Source organism: Heptranchias perlo, chromosome 4, assembly GCF_035084215.1.
Source record: "Heptranchias perlo isolate sHepPer1 chromosome 4, sHepPer1.hap1, whole genome shotgun sequence".
Classification (NCBI taxonomy): Eukaryota; Metazoa; Chordata; class Chondrichthyes; order Hexanchiformes; family Hexanchidae; genus Heptranchias; species Heptranchias perlo.
The window spans coordinates 138,281,651-138,296,047 of record NC_090328.1 but is presented as its reverse complement, the minus strand read 5'-3'; the positions used below and the strand labels follow the sequence as shown (position 1 = coordinate 138,296,047).

General features: G+C 43.2%; 1 protein-coding gene across 7 annotated transcripts in view; it reads left to right on the top strand.

The window, feature by feature from the left end:
- Positions 1–14,397, top strand: part of zdhhc21 (zinc finger DHHC-type palmitoyltransferase 21) — a 238,544-nt gene that overhangs the window by 32,770 nt on the left and 191,377 nt on the right. The window lies entirely within an intron of this gene.

The window sequence follows — 14,397 nt, the reverse complement described above, 5'->3', positions numbered from 1 at the left end:
TCCCACCAAGTAATACATGTAACATGATCCTGATGGGAATATTGCTTCTATAATGTTGCTTCCTTCTTTTCTCACCTCTTTTCTCCCCCCCCCCCCCCCCCCCCCACCTCCACTCCCCAAAAAAAGTGGTTTGAGATATTTTTAGTTATCTTGCAGTTTTGTTCTTACACTAATCACGTGACATTGTGTGACAGTACAGCAAGGAGGTTTTGTTTCATTTGCTAACTTTTGGCATGTACGTGTTGTGGAGAATGTGCTATATGATATGGTCATGTCCCAGAGATTGTGCTACATGTTAGACCTTCAAGCAGCTGAGGGGTACTTGCATGGAGTTTAATGATGTGCATTTATTTTACTTGTTTGTGTCTTTCGCTGTAACTTTTTTTTTTAAAAAGCTGTGATTTACTAAAATAAAATTGTTAGTAATCACTTAAATTGAGCAAACATTGTAAACATTTTTTTGACAGTGATGGAGCAAAATGAGCAATGTGACCTTAGAGTACATAAGAAAGATTGGAACAAGAGTATTTGATCATCTAGTCTGTACTTCTCCTTATTAATCTCTAGTCCTATTCCCAATCAGATAATTATCCAGCTTCTTTTTGAAGAAGTGAATTAATTCCACCCAACTGGTTTTGCTGGGATTCTATTCCAGATATATACTACACTGGGTGTTGGGGAATGGAAGAGATGTGGTTTCCTAATCTTTTCTGTGAGTCTTACAAATGTGAAATCTATGCCCTCTAGATCTTTGTTCACAGTCTAAGTCTAATAGACTACTTTGATTTACATCATTAATGCTTCTCATCATCTGATATTCACCTGAATCTTTTTTTCCTCATCTGAATCTTTTTTTCTCCAATGAAAACTAGTTCATATCTACAAGTTTTCTCATAGCTTAGAGCACTAAACCCCAGAAGCTCTCTGAGCCTTCATTATCCTATTAATCTCTGTTATAGAATCATAGAAGGAGATGGTTCGGGTACAGTCTAGGTACGTTCCCATGAGGGGGAAAGGTAGGGCAACCAAAGGCAGAGCTTCCTGGATGACAAAAGACATAGAGAGTAAGATGAAGCAGAAAAGGGGGGCGTATGATAGATATCAGGTTGATAATACAAGTGAGAACCAGGCTGAATATAGAAAGTACAGAGGAGAAGTGAAAAAGGAAATAACAGGGACAGAGAGAGTATGAGAATAAACTGGTGGCTAGCATAAAAGGGAATCCAAAAGTCTTCTATAGGCATATAAATAATAAACGGGTAGTAAGAGGGTTGGGGCTGATTAGAGACCAAAAAGGAGATCTATGCATGGAGGCAGAGGGCATGGCTGAGGTACTAAATGAGTACTTTGCATCTGTCTTTACCAAGGAAGAAGTCGCAGTAAAGGAGGAGGTAGATGAGATACTAAATGGGCTAAAAATTGATAGAGAAGGTACTAGGAAGTAGATAAGTCACCCGGTCCGGATGGGATGCAGTTCAGGTTGCTGAGGGAAGTAAGGGTGGATTGCAGAGGTGCTGGCCATAATCTTCCAATCCTCAGAGATATGGGGGTGGTGCCAGAGGACTGGAGAATTGCAAATGTTACATCCTTGTTCAAAAAAGGTGTAAGGATAAACCCGGCAAATAGAGGCCAGTCAGTTTAACCTCAGTGGTGGGGAGGCTTTTAGAAACAATAATCTGGACAAAATTAATAGTCACTTGGACAAGTGTGGATTAATAAAGGAAAGCCAACATGGATTTTATAACAGCAAATCGTGTTTAACGTGATTGAGTTTTTTGATGAGGGCAATGCGGTTGATGTGCATACGGACTTTCAAAAGGCGTTTGATAAAGTGCCACATAAAAGACTTGTCATCAAAGTTGAAGCCCATGGAATAAAAGGGGCAGAGACAGCATGGATTCGAAATTGGCTAAGTGACAGGAAACAGAGAATAGTGGTGACCGGTTGTTTTTCGGAATGGAGGAAGGTGTACAGTGGTGTTCCCCAGGGGTTGGTACGAAGACCACTGCTTTTTTTTATATATATATTAATGACTTGGACTTGGGTGTACAGGGCACAATTTACAAATTTGCAGATGACCCAAAACTTGCAAGTGTAGTAAACAGTGAGGAGAATAGTGATAGACTTCAAGAGGTCATAGACATGCTGGTGGAATGGGTGGACACATGGCAGATGAAATTTAATGCAGAGAAGTGTGAAGTGATACATTTTGGCAGGAAGAACAAGGAGAGGCAATAAAACTAAATGGTACAATTCCAAAGGGGGTGCAGGAACAGAGTCCTGGGGGTATATATGCACAAATCTTTGAAGGTGGCAGGACGGGTTGAGAATGCGGTTAAAAAAGCATAAGGGATCCTGGGCTTTATAAATCGAAGCATAGTGTACGAAAGCAAGGAAATTATGTCAAACCTTTATAAAACACTGGTTCGGCCACAACTGGAGTATTGTGTCCAACTCTGGGCACCGCATTTTAGGAAGGATGTGAAGGCCTTAGAGAGGGTGCAGAAAGGATTTACTAGAACGGCTCCAGGGATGAAGGACTTCAGTTATGTGGATAGATTGGAGAAGCTGGGGTTGCTCTCCTTAGAGCAGAGAAGGTTGAGAGGAGATTTGATTAAGTTGTTTAAAATCATGAAGGGTCTAGACAGAGAAGATAGAGAGAAACTGTTCCCATTGGCAGAAGGGTCAAGAACCAGAGGACACAGATTTAAGGTGATTGGCAAAAGAACCAATGGCGACATGAGGAAAACATTTTTTACGCTGCTAGTTGTTAGGATCTGGAATGCACTGCCCGAGGGGGTGGTGGAGGCAGATTCAATCATGGCCTTCAAAGGGAATTGGATAAGTATTTGAAGGGAAAAAAATTGCAGGGCTACAGGGAAAAGGCGGGGGAGTGGGACTAGCCGGATTGCTCTTACAAAGAGCTGGCACAGGCTCGATGGGCTGAATGGTTACAGCACAGAAGGAGGCCATTCTATGATTCTATGATCATGTCCTTTTGAAGGTAGGGTTCTCAAAATTTCACTTAGTATTGCATATGTGGTCTCACCAATGATTTATACAGGGTTAGAATAACTCCTTTTGGCTATGGATAAATTCGAGTGTTTGATTAGCTTTCAGAGCAGTTTCACATTGACTTGAAGAATACATTACAAAGATAAATGTAGATAGATATTCGATGGACTATGATGGTTCCTGTGCTGAAATATATTCCAAAAATACTACGTGTCAGATGCAGAGCTCCATTATACCCCCAGTGGGAAAGTGTTCTAGGTATCATGCTGATATGACTTTAGATGGAATAATGTGAACTTAAAATTAACTTGACCTAGTTGTGGCTGAGGCATAGGGCCTAATAATCGATCCTCATGCAGTGCTGCCGGTGCCTGCATTGTTCTGGCTGGCTACGTGCCTGGGCAAGAATAAGCTGATCTTGCCCAATAACATGAGATCAACTCATTTGAATATTTCGTCACTCATTATGTATTGGGAGCACTGGGGAGTAGGGGCTGGATTTTGGAGTGCTGATAGTTTCTCTTGCTGAGGAATGGGGAGGGGCAGGGAGGGATGGGGAAGTCCACCGGGATAAAAATAGTCATTTTACTTGTGACTCTCCCTCAACGCCCATGCTACACTGGCACTGGGCAGTTGGAACGCTACTCAGGTGCTCCTTTCAAATTGTGGGGAGGCCTCCTAATTTAAATATTTTTTGAAGCCCCAATGAATTTTGGGTACAGATTGTACACAAGGTCCCAGCATAGGTTCCAAGCATCCTCTGCATTGGCTGCCTGCATTGGGACACGCTGAGTGCTTCTCGTGTTACAAAGCTTAGGCCTCTATTATTTGCTGTGCCTGCAACCACTTGAATGGTCAGGGTGTGTCAGAAGAAGAAAAACATAACAAAACTGTCTGGAGGTATCCATGTTTTTAGGGGGCCATCTTACCTTCATGAGATAATTTCTAATGCAATGAGCTAATTATTTAGAAATCTTCAAGGAACCTTTTTGACCGAAATTCAAATGTGCATATTTTTAGGCCTTGGCAGGTGTAAGACCTTGGTAATGTGTGTCAGATTGCTCAGTGCTATGCTCTGCCGGTAGTTTCATGTAACATCTTTGATCTTTGATGTCGACAACTTTCTTTGGAATCGGTAAATTGTATGAAGGCTGTGGGACTTCCCCAAGGACTTGACTTTCCTGTTTTTGATTGCCTGTGTGGAAACAGGCAGGTGTAGTAGGGCCGTGGGAATCACCACTCATAATGTTTCATCAGAGACTCAGTTAAAAGATTCAAGAAAGAGCTATTGAGAATTTTGACTCTTATTTTTGGAACGCTTAAGTATTGCGCAAACCAAGTAATGTATTACTAGTTACTTGATATATGTCTATTTCTGTGTAATTATCTTATCTGTAAATTAATTCAAATTTTTGTTTCAGCTTGAACAGTCTGACTGTGTGTGATATTTACACTCTTTCAAAGTGTACGGGAAAGCATGGTGGGCAGCTTACATAGTTTCCAATGAAAAAGGGTGAATCCCCACCCCTGCCTCAGCCCATCTGCTGCTGAAGCCCTCATCCATGCTTTTGTTCTAATACTGGTCAGCCTCCCATCTTCCACCTTTCGTAAACTTGAGCTCATCCAGAACTCTGCTGCCCGTATCCTAACTTGCACCAAGTCCCGTTCACCCATAACCCCCGTGCTCGCTGACCTACATCGGCTCCTGGTCTAGCAACGCCTCGATTTTTAAATTTCTCATCCTTGTGTTCAAAGCCCTCCATGGCCTCACTCCACCTTACAACCCTCCAAGAACTCTGCATTCCTCCAATTCTGGCCTCTTGTGCATTCCGATTTCCTTTGCCCGACTATTGGCACCCATGCCTATCTAGGCCATGAGACCTGGAATTCCATCCCTAAACCTCTCTGCCTCTCTTTCATCCTTTAAGACACTCTTTAAAACCTACCTCTTTGACCTGTCCTACTATCTCCTTATGTGGCTCAGTGTTAAATATTGTCTGACAATGCTCCTGTCAAGTGCTTTGGGACATTTCACTACATTAAAGACACTATATAAATGCAAGTAGTTGTTGTTGTGTTAAGTAATGCTGAGAAACACCAATCATGAGCTGTATGTTATATAACTGTTAAGTAATGTTGTCACAAGCAATTTTGTGGCTGGTTTAGAATTGTATTGGGGTAAATTGAGTAATATACGTGTAGTGTTAATACTATGATATACTAGTTCTTCGAGAATTGAGTGCATCTGTGTATAAGTATAAGTGGGGAATGGGTGGGGGGGGGTTGGGGCATGGTGGAAAGAGGGGTTTGCTCTCTTTTCCAGATGAATTTAAGCACAAATGGATATTTGTACTAGTTGGCCTAGGTATAATAGGGGCAACCGGTGCTGTTGAATTAACTATTGCACAGAACAATAGTACCAATGTAATCTACTCTTCTGGTACAAAGAAGGATACGTTTACATTGCAGTGTTGTAGGTGGATTGCCATGACAATGAAATAACTGAATGATTTTTCTTCTGGCCAATTTTCTCTTAACTCTCCTGAAAGGAGATATGATTCCACAGGTGCTGGGCATTATCCTGCACCATGCTCAAATAGTCATTATTCACATGAACCTTGACAGGGAGGGATTTAATTTTAACTGTACTCGCCCAATTTTACATTCAATAGCAAAATTAAAGCCCATGGGATTAAAGAGACAGTGGCACTGTGGATGCAAAATTGGCTAAGGGACAGAAAGCAGAGAGTAGTGGTGAATGGTTGTTTTTCAGACAGAAGTATACAGTGGTGTCCCCCAGGGGCAGTATTAGCACCACTGCTCTTTTTGATATATGTTAATGACATGCAATGTAAACATCTCTTTTTATATACCAAAAGTTGGATTATATTGGTAGATTTACTCTATATTCTATTCTGTGACTCTTTGTATTTCTTTAGCACAAGCTCTCAGTTTTTCAGTTTATTCAGAGATAGAAACATAGAAAATAGGAGCAAGAGTAGGCCATTTGGCCTTTTGGGCCTGCTCCACCATTCAAAATGATCATGGCTGATCGTCTAACTCAGTACCCTGTTTCCGCTTTTTCCCCATATCCCTTGATCCCTTTAGCATTAAGAAATATATCTATCTCCTTCTTGAATACATATAATGACTTGGCCTCCACTGCCTTCTGTCGTAGAGAATTCCACAGGTTCACCACCCTCTGAGTGAAGAAATTTCTCCTCATCTCTGTTCTAAATGGCATACCCCGTATCCTGAGACAGTGACCCCTGGTTCTGGACTCCCCAGCCATCGGGAACATCCTCCCTGCATCTAGTCTGTCTCGTCCTGTTAGAATCTTATATGTTTCGATGAGATCACCTCTCATTCTTCTAAACTCTAGTGAATATAGGCCTAGTCGACCTAATCTCTCCTCATACGATAATCCTGCCATCCCAGGAATCAGTCTGGTAAACCTTCGTTGCACTCCCTCCATGGAAAGGATATCCTTCCTCGGATAAGGAGACCAAAACTGCACACAATACTCCAGATGTGGTCTCACCAAGGCCCTGTATAACTGCAGTAAGACATCTCTGCTCCTGTACTCAAATTCTCTTGCAATGAGGGTCAACATACCATTCACCTTCCTAACTGCTTGCTGCACCTGAATGCTCGCTTCCAGCGTCTGGTGTACAAGGACACCCAGGTCTTGTTGCACCTCCCCTTTTCCCAATCTATCACCATTCAGATAATCTGTCTTTCTGTTTTTACAACCAAAGTGGATAACCTCACATTTATCCACGTTATACTGCATCTGCCATGTTCTTGCACACTGTCTGTCAACCAATTCTCAATCCATGCCGGTATATTTCCCCCCAATCCCATGTGCTTTAATTTTGCACACTAACCTCTTATGTGGAACCTTATCAAAAGCCTTCTGAAAATCCAAATATAACACATCCACTGGTTCTCCCCTATCTATTCTACTAGTTACATCCTCAAAAAAACTCCAGTAGATTTGTTAAGCATGATTCCCCTTTCATAAACCCATGCTGACTTTGTCCAATCCTGTTAATGCCTTCCAAGTGTTCTGTTATCACATCTTTTATAATGGACTCTAGCATTTTCCCCACTTACTGATGTTAGGCTAACTGGTCTGTAATTCCCTGTTTTTTTTCTCTTTCTCCCCTCTTTTAAATAGTTGGGGTTACATTGTCACCCTTCAATCTGTAGGAACTGTTCCAGAGTCTATAGAGTTTTGGAAGATGACCACCAATGCATCCACTATTTCCAGGGCCACTTCCTTTAGTACTCTGGGATGTAGATTATCAGGCCCTGGGGATTTGTCAGCCTTTAGCCCCATTAATTTCCCTAGCACTTTTTTTTACTAATACTGGTTTCCTTGAATTCCTCCCTCTCACTAGACCCTTGGTTCCCTAACATTTCCGGGAGGTTATTTGTGTCCTCCTTTGTGTTTAATTGTTCTGCCATTTCTTTGTTCCCATTACAATTTCCCCCATTTCTACATTTGTCTGTTGAGCCACCTTTCCTGTTTTGTTTTTGCGCCAGACAGGAATGAATAATTGTTGTAATTCCTGCACATGTTCTTTAAATATTAGCCATTGCCTATACACCCTCATCCCTTTTAGTAAAGTTCCCCAATCTATCATAGCCAACTCGCACCTCATGCTTTCATAATTTCCTTTATTTAGGAGATCTCTAGAAGTTCCAAACTAAGGAGAGAAACCCACTTTTGAACTTCAGCAATGTCTCAGAACCTCGAAAATCCTTACGATTTTCTCAATTGGGAAAAGAAAGAGTAAAACTGATACTAGCCTGAAGAAATATACTAGTGGTTCTGGAAAACTCTTGTTTTTCACCCTTATTTTGGTGGGAATGGTCAGTGTGGAGACTTTCACTTGACATATCCTTGAACCTTGGCCAAGTTCCTCTTTTTGTGAGCCTCCCCTCTGTACACCACTAATGCAACATTCAATGCCAGACCTCAGCTACTGCAGCCAATGAACTCCAATATATTTGAAAAACTCAGGAGAGTTGACACGTCGTTGTTCAAGAAAACCTGAAAAGCCACAACAATAAATGTATTGAAACAGCCACCTGAAATGGGATGGTGATTCTCTTAAGTTGTAGTTGGTTGGATGATTTTATGAATTGGGGTGCCTGCTCTTGCATTTGGGCTGGTGATACCAGAGGAGTAATTTGCTGATTCTGCACTTCCGGCCAAGAGGCTAGACTGCTGGCAGTGCAAGTAGTCAGGATATCATGGGGTAAATTTTAACCCCCAAGAACAGTTGGTTGGGGGTGGGTGAGGAGTAAAAATACTCAGTTTTCAGAGCAGGACCGCATTCCGGCTCCAACACGCCTGCTTCTGGGTTTAACCCAGGCAGGTTTGTCTGCGTATGGAGAGCAGACACCAGGAAGTCCTGCCCTACCTTGGTGGACCCTCACCTATCTCCTACTCGTCACCCGACCTCCAGCAACTTCCAATCCTCTTCCTCAGCCCCCCTCAATCATCTCCCCGGCCTATGATCCCTCCCTGCCTCTGATCCCAGGCTGTGGCCTGTTGTAGCAGGCCTTCATGCCAGACATCCAGCCAACCTGTCAATCAGACTGGCTGGCTGCCAGGCGTGAAATCCGGAAGTGCAATTGATGGGCCTCATTAAGGTCTCCCACCACCCCCCCCCCGCCCCCCCCCCCCCCCCACCCTCCGCTCCCTTCCGGGCTGGCAGTTAAAATTTACGAGTCGAGTTCGCCCAAATTTCCGATATGTGCTCCCTTGTCGGAGCAAAAATTGGAAAATTACCCCATAGATCTAAACCTGTAGCATACTGAACCATTGCAAAAGATTACATATGTTTGGGGGTAAGGAGATTGTAACTGATGGTGAATTAACTAGCTGGTGAGAGGATAGTTATCTCTGTCTCTGCACTGTACAGTTATTGTGTGAAATAAGTTTAGGCACTTTGAATCTAGTACCACCCACAAATAAGCTGACACTAATTTGGCAATCTCTGTAAATAGAGAAATTCAAGCTGGTAGAGGAGGGGTCCTAATCAGAAATGAAGGCTGAGGCTTCTCATTGGATAGAGTGGCAGGAGCTTTATGCTGCTTTTGACTGAGGAATATTGGAACCGAACACTGGAGAAACAATTTCACCTCTGCATTGATGATCCTCAGCTTTAGAATCATACAGCATAGAAGGAGGCCATCCAGCCTATTGTGCCTGTGCTGGATCTTTGAAAGAGCTACCAATTAGTCCCATTCCCCATAGCCCTGGAAATTTTTCCTTTTCAAGTATATCCTATTCCCTTTGAAAGGTACTATTGAATCTGCTTCCATTACCCTTTCAGGGAGAGAATTTCAGATCATAACAACTCGCTGCGATAATTTTTCTTCCCTCATCTCCCCTCTGGTTATTCTGCCAATTATCTTATATCTGTGTCCTCTAGTTACCGATCCTCCTGCCAGTGGAAACAGCTTCTCCTTATTTACTTTATCAAAACCCCTTGTAATTTTGAACATCTCTATTAAATCTCCCCTTAACCTTCTCTGCTCTAAGGAAAACAATCCCAGCTTCTCTAAAACAAAAGCAAAATACTGCGGATACTGGAAATCAGAAATATAAAAACAGAAAATGCTGGAAAACACTCAGCAGGTCAGACAGCATCTGTGGCGAGAGAAAGAGAGTTGACGGCCCCGATTTTAATTGCCCCCATCTGCATAAACTGGGTGAGGGGGACAATTAAAATAATGGGTGTCAGTTACTCCCTCCGATCCTGCTTCATTCCCGGCTTGTCCCCATATTAACCTGCTCTTTTGAGCAGACGAGCAGGAGACCCACAGAAAGGAAGCAGGCCCTGTTTTCCAAATATGCAGATCGGTCAGATGATGTTATCAGGACCCGATCTACCATATCAACTGGAGGCCTGTGGGGAGGTGGGAGGGCATTGATGGCTCCTCCGTTGGGCAAAATCTGTTGGGAGCCGGATCCTGGGCCAGAGGAGGCCCAGAAGGCAAGTTTTTAAATTCATTTTTCAGGTTTTCTGGTGGGCCAGGCACAGCAAGAATGCTGCTCTCGGCCCCACAAGGAAGCCTAGGATCTCCCTTGAGTCGGGGTAGCCTACCCCTTCTCGGCCCCGGATCTGTGCAAGATCTCCCCCCGCCCCCGCCCAGATCGCATCTGTTCACATCACAACCCCTCTTCCCCCGATCGCGGCCCCGTGAGTAGCCCTTCCCGCCCCTCTACCTCCTCCCTCCCCCTGATCGTGGCCCCGGGCCCCGAATCCCACTAACTGCCGGGGACTGTCTGCAGCCAGGCTGTCTATCTTGCTGGCGGTTGGGCAGGAGATGGCAACGTTCCATGTTAAGCTCGGCAGGACCTCTGCTTCCCCGGATTTGCCGGGTTCTTCTGCCGATTACGGCCTTCCTTGCACCCTCCCCGTAAATATCGGGGTCAATGTTTCAGGTTGATGACCTTTCATCAGAACTGATAGATGCTAGAGATTAACAGTTTTTAAGCAAGTACAATGCTAGAGAAAGGGGGGGTGGGGGGAGGAGGGGGAAAGAACAAAAAAGAAAGTCTGTGATTGGGTGGAGGGCAGGGGTGATTAAGTGACAAGAGGGATGATGGTGCAAGGCAAAACATGGACAAAAGAGCTGAATTCCAGTGGTGAGGTGAGAGTGACTGCCCTTGACATCAAGGCAGCATTTGACCGAGTGTGGCACCAAGGAGCCCGAGTAAAATTGAAGTCAATGTGGCTGGAGTCATACCTAGGACAAAGGAAGATGGTAGTGGTTGTTGGAGGCCAATCATCTCAGCCCCAGGACATTGCTGCAGGAGTTCCTCAGGGCAGTGTCCTCGGCCCAACCATCTTCAGCTGCTTCATCAATGACCTTCCCTCCATCATAAGGTCAGAAATGGGGATGTTTGCAGATGATTGCAGAGTGTTCAGTTCCATTCACGACCCCTCAGATAATGAAGCAGTCCGAGCCCGCATGCAGCAAGACCTGGACAACATCCAGACTTGGGCTGTTAAGTGGCAAGTAACATTCACGCCAGACAAGTGCCAGGCAATGACCACCTCCCCTTGACATTAATTGACATTACCATCATCGAATCCCCCACCATCAACATCCTGGGGGGGTCACCATTGACCAGAAACCTAACTGGACCAGCCATATAAATACTGTGGCTACAAGAGCAGGTCAGAGGCTGGGTATTCTGCGGGGAGTGTCTCACTTCCTGACTCCCCAAAGCCTTTCCACTATCGACAAGGCACAAGTCAGGAGTGTGATGGAATACTCTCCAATTGACTGGATGACTGCAGCTCCAACAACACTCGAAGCTCGACACCATCCAGGACAAAGCAGCCTGCTTGATTGGCACCCCATCCACCACCCTAAACATTCACTCCCTTCAGCACCGGCGCACAGTGGCTGCAGTGTGTACCATCCACAGGATGCACTGCAGCAACTCGCCAAGGCTTCTTCGACAGCATCTCCCAAACCCGCGACCTCTACCACCTAGAAGGACAAGGGCAGTAGGCACATGGGATCAGCACCACCTGCACGTTCCCTCCACACACCATCCCAACTTGGAAATATATCGTCATTCCTTCATCGTCTCTGGGTCAAAATCCTGGAACTCCCTTCCTAACAGCACTGTGGGAGAACCTTCACCACACGGACTGCCGCGGTTCAAGAAGGCGGCTCACCACCACCTTCTCAAGGGCAATTAGGGATGGGCAATAAATGCTGGCCTTGGCAGTGACGCCCACATCCCATGAACAAATAATAAAAAAAATGGGAGGTAATGGGAGAAGTAAAGAAACAAAAGATGGACCCAGAGGAGATGTAAATGGTTCAAGCAGAATAAGAGGGTGAGGGAAGCATGGAAAATCTGGCAAAGAGAAGAAAGCTTCTGTGGCCTGAGAATATGACGCAGAAAGGTGGGTCGACCCCAGGAGTGTGGAGCACCCACTGGCCATAGGGGATCCCCACCCCAAGATACTCCAGATGAAGGAAATTCTAAAATAACTAAAGTTGTTACAGCCGATGTGACAAATAAGAAACGTTTTAAGTTAAATGGTGTGAGAAAGACAGCATCAGGGCAGAAGGACAGGTTAGGGTCTCGTGTCCAAATAAGTTTTATATACTAACGCACAAAGTAATAGAAATAAGTTGAGTGAATTGGAGGCTCATATACACTTAGAGGGCATGACATGGCTGCAAGCTGGTCATGATTGGGAGTTAAATATTCCAGGTTATAAGGTCTTTAGAAAGGATAGGGAAACTGGAAGAGGAGGAGGGGGTCACCTTATTGATTACCTAATATTTTAATAGTATTTTTAGAGAGGATATGGGTAAGGAAAAGCAATCAATGGAGACTCTGGTTAGAATTGTGGAATAAGAGAGGACTTAAGTAAAGGGAGTTTTCAACAGGCCTGATAGTAGCAATAAGTGGGAGAATGTATTAATTCAGATATTAGAGAGGCTTGTAGCAAAAGCAGAGTTTTAATGGGAGACTTCAATTTCCATATAGATTGGGAAGAGCAAAGTAGCTCAAGTCAGAAAGGTAGTGAATTTCTTGAGTGCATTCAAGATAGTTTTCTGGAGCAATATGTTCTAGGACCAACACAAGGGCAGGACATACTAGATTTAGTAATGAGCTAGACTTTGTTAATCTAACAGTAAGGGAACATTTATCTAACAGTGATGATAATCTGATGGAATTCAATGTTAAGTTTCTCCTTTTCAAACCTAACAGTTACTAAGATTCTAGATTTTGGTAAGACTAACTTTAATGGGATGAGACAGAGACTGATGACAACAAACTGGTCAAAACTGTTATTGGGTAAAACTACAGATGAACTGTGGGAGGTGTTCACAAAAGAATTTAGCTTAATACAGGACCAGTATTATACCCCTAGGGGGCAAGAACACTACTTACCAAATAAAACAGCCATGGTCAACAAAAGAGGTGAAAGATAACATAAAACTAAAGGAAAGAGCATACAAAAGTGCAAAAAATAGTGTAGATCTAGGGGACTGGGAGAGAAATCAAGGACAACAAAGGAAGACAAAAAAGACAGTAAGAGCTGCAAAAACGCAATATGAAAAGAAACTTGAGGGATATCAAGATTAACACACAATGTTTTACAATTATATTAGAAGAAAAAGGGTAGTCAAGTGTAATGTGGGCCCTTCAAAAACAGATGCATGTAAGATTGCAAGTGAAAATAAGGAAATGGCTGATTTGTTGAATAATTACTGTGTGTCAGTTTTCACAGTGGAAGAAGAGGATAATATACCCGACATTCCAGGGAAACGATTAATGAATTAAGGACTGTAACTTACTAAAGTACACATGAGCAAGAAAACAGTATTAGAAAAAATAGTGGCACTAAAGTCTGACAAATCCCCAGGACCTGATGGTTTTCACCCCAGGGTTTTAAAGGAAGTAGGTAAGGTAATTGCAGATGCTTTAGCCGTAATCTTCCAAAGCTCTCTTGATTCCAATCTTTAGATTGGAAAATTGCAAATGTAACTCCATTATTTAAGAAAGGTGAGAAACAGAAACCAGGAAATTATAGACCTGTTAGTCTAACATCTTTCGTGGGGAAGTTATTGGAATCTATAATTAAGGACAGAGTGACTGAGCACTAAGAGAAATTTGAGCTGATTAGAGAGAGCCAACATGGATTTGTAAAGATTAGGTCATGTCTAACAAACCTAAATGAATTTTTTGAGGAAGTAACTTAAGTAGTAGACAGGGGAATGTCTATGGATGTAGTTTATATCTGGAACTTCCAGAAGGCATTCGATAAGGTTCCACATGAGAGACTGTTGGCTAAAATTAATCTCATGGAATTGAAGGCAAATTATTGACCCGGATAGGAGATTGGTTAGGCAGAAGACAGAGAGTAGGGATAATGGGTATATACTCGAATTGGAAGAAAGTGACTAGTGGTGTCCCACAAGGATCTGTGATGGGGCCTCAACTATTCACTATATTTATTAATGACTTAGAGCCATTCATCCAAGTTTGGCGATGACACAAAGATTGATGGCTTAGTAAATAGTATAGACAGTGACATAAAATTCTATAGAATTTTGGAACAGTTCTTACAGATTGGAGGGTGGCAAATGTAACCCCACTATTTAAAAAAGGAGGAAGAGAAAAAACAGGGAATTACAGACCAGTTAGCCTAACATCAGTAGTGGGGAAAATGCTAGTCTATTATAAAAGATGTGATAACACTTGGAGGGCATTAACGGGATTGGACAAAGTCAGCATGGGTTTATGAAAGGGAAATCATGCTTAACAAATCTACTGGAGTTTTTTGAGGATGTAACTAGTAGAATAGATAGGGGAGAACCAGT